Source organism: Lathyrus oleraceus, chromosome 5, assembly GCF_024323335.1.
Source record: "Lathyrus oleraceus cultivar Zhongwan6 chromosome 5, CAAS_Psat_ZW6_1.0, whole genome shotgun sequence".
Lineage (NCBI taxonomy): Eukaryota > Viridiplantae > Streptophyta > Magnoliopsida > Fabales > Fabaceae > Lathyrus > Lathyrus oleraceus.
Genome location: NC_066583.1, coordinates 313,834,005 through 313,836,611, shown reverse-complemented (window position 1 = coordinate 313,836,611; position 2,607 = coordinate 313,834,005). Strand labels below are relative to the sequence as shown.

The following is a 2,607-nucleotide window of genomic DNA, read 5'->3' as shown; positions in this document are numbered from 1 at the left end:
ACTTCTATGCACGTTAAAGACCTTTTTGGAAGCGGAAGCGGTTACTGAAGCATCAATATAAATAGCCACTTACAAAACCTAAAAGGGGTTCCGAAGCTTTTCCATATTTTTTCCTTTGCCGTTTTCGCTTTTGCATATTTTCTTTTTCAGCAACTTAAGCATTATTGTTTCTTTATTATTTTTACGAGTTCTACACTATTTCCCTTGCAATTTCTATTTTCCTTTTTAGCATTTAGTTAATTCTTTTCGCACAATAGTTTCTACACCGGAAACTATTGTGTACCTTTTTACCGGATCTAACCTTACGTTAGAATCTAGTTTTTTATTTCCTTCGTTTTAATTTGTTGTGTAATTGAAGAATCCAAGAACAAATCCTACCGGCTTGTGGTGGAGTGTTCAAGACTATTGTTTAACTCATTCAGGTTCTTTAATTATTATTTAATGCTTTGTTTTATTATTTATTTATATTATCTGCCTGGGATGAGTCTGTTTATGCATGATAAGTATTTTAGTTTGTTTAGCATGTCTGGCTAATTCGCTTAGATATCGGTATGTAAAGTAAGCGGAATAAGGAATCAAAACTAAGTCGGTTTAATCTAATTTAAAATTAAAATCACTCTTTTTACGGTCTCAATTTACAGGTTTAATAACAAAAGTTTTTACGAAAGAAAAAGACATAAAGAAGTTAAAATCAATAGAGCGAGAGTTTGAGGTTTTAACTGGACAGTGTAAATTAGACATTAATTCTAGATCAGGGCGAGAGCAAGTTTTAGAGTTAATTAAATTCCGATCTTTTCCAAAAAGTATTTTTAAAGATTGAATGTGAGGACGAGAGTTAAGCATTCGAATTTAATTATATAACCTAAGTCAACAGAGCGAGAGTTTGAGATAAGGGTGTTTAAACGGTCAGTGTTTTCTTGAAAAGAGTTTCTATGGACTGTATTGCTTTCAAAAAATGGTTTTTGACTTAATTATAAGTGACAGCTACATTAACATAAAATCATGGTTTATTCAACAGAGCGAGAGTTTGAGATAAAACTTTTAATCAATAAAGTCAACTGAAAAGATTTATTTTAAAACCAAGAAACCGACGAAGAATTGATTCCCTAATTACGACGAACTACATACCGATATCCGCTTTATTAATATTTAATCTAGATCTTAGTTTAGTTTTTAGCTTTTCCCCAAACAATCAAACATTATCCACCTTAGCTTTACGAAGTAACCTTAGATAACGGTATATCGATTCATAAGTCCCTGTGGGATCGATATCTTTTAAAACTACGCAATAGAACTGTGCACTTGCAGTTTATACCCCAAATTCGACTCATAAAGTCGAGCGATCAAGTTTTTGGCGCCGTTGCCGGGGACTTTTATTCAATCGATATCGTAACTCTTCCGTTACGCTGTAGAGACTAAGGTTTCTTTTTCTTCTATTCTTTCTTTCATTGATTTGTATGCCACGCACTCGCTCACAAGGCGAACCGCTCTATTTACGAATCAACGATATCGAACTATATCTCCGAGTCCTACGACGAATTCGGGAATATCGTACTGCAAACAATCTCCCTCCTGTAGAACTTCCTGATCTCAAAAACATTTTTCCTTCGATAATCGAGATGGCAGAACCAGCTCGTGCTCTTAGAGATTACGCCGCTCCATCGCAAGATGAATCGCATTCAAGTATTGCTCCGCCCGCAATCGAAGCAAACAACTTCGAACTTAAACCTTCGCTGTTGCAGGCTGTGCAACAGAACCAATTCTCTGGAAATCCTACCGAGGATCCAAACCTTCCTTTATCCGTATTTGTCCAATACGCTGATACTGTTAAAGCTAATGGTGTCACTTCGGAGGCAATTCGACTTCGTCTTTTTCCTTTCTCATTAAGAGATAGCGCTAGAAGATGGCTTCAGTCTCTCCCTTCAAACTCTGTCACCACATGGAACGAGTTGAAGAAAGTTTTTCTTGCCCGATACTTTCCGCCAAGCAAAACAGCTATGTTAAGAGCCCAGATAAATGGATTTAAACAGAAAGACAACGAGTCTCTTTTCGAAGCATGGGAAAGATACAAAGACATGATGAGAATTTGCCCACACCATGGTTTGGAAGACTGGTTAGTAATTCACACATTTTATAATGGTCTCTTGTACAACACAAGGTTAACAATAGACGCCGCTGCAGGTGGTGCACTAATGAACAAACCTTATGCTGATGCTTACCAGCTTATCGAGAGCATGGCCCAAAACCACTATCAGTGGGGAACCGAACGAACAATGGTGGAAAAACCTCAAACGAAAACTGGCATGTACGAGATAAGTAACCTTGATCACGTTAATGCAAAAGTGGATGCTCTGGTCCAAAAAATTGAAAGTTTAAATGTATCGCCTCCAACTGCCGTGGTTGCTATAACTCAGAATTGCGAGGTCTGTGGAATCCAAGGTCACACCCCTACGGATTGTCAACTCTTGACAGGAATCCAAGCAGAGCAAGTGAACTATGCTCAAGGAAGCCCCTACTCGCATACCTATAACTCAAATTGGAAGAACCATCCAAACTTTTCATATAAGAGTAATAATGCTTTGTACGCACCTGGACAATCTCCAAATC

The 2,607-nt window shown here is 37.4% G+C and overlaps 1 non-coding gene across 1 annotated transcript; it reads right to left on the bottom strand.

Annotated features, from left to right (window-relative positions):
• Nucleotides 1-1,997: 1,997 nt before the first annotated feature.
• Nucleotides 1,998-2,104, bottom strand: LOC127089352 (small nucleolar RNA R71). Its single transcript, XR_007790964.1, has one exon. It is a non-coding gene; the product is annotated as a small nucleolar RNA R71 (small nucleolar RNA).
• Between the last annotated feature and the right edge of the window lie 503 nt (nt 2,105-2,607).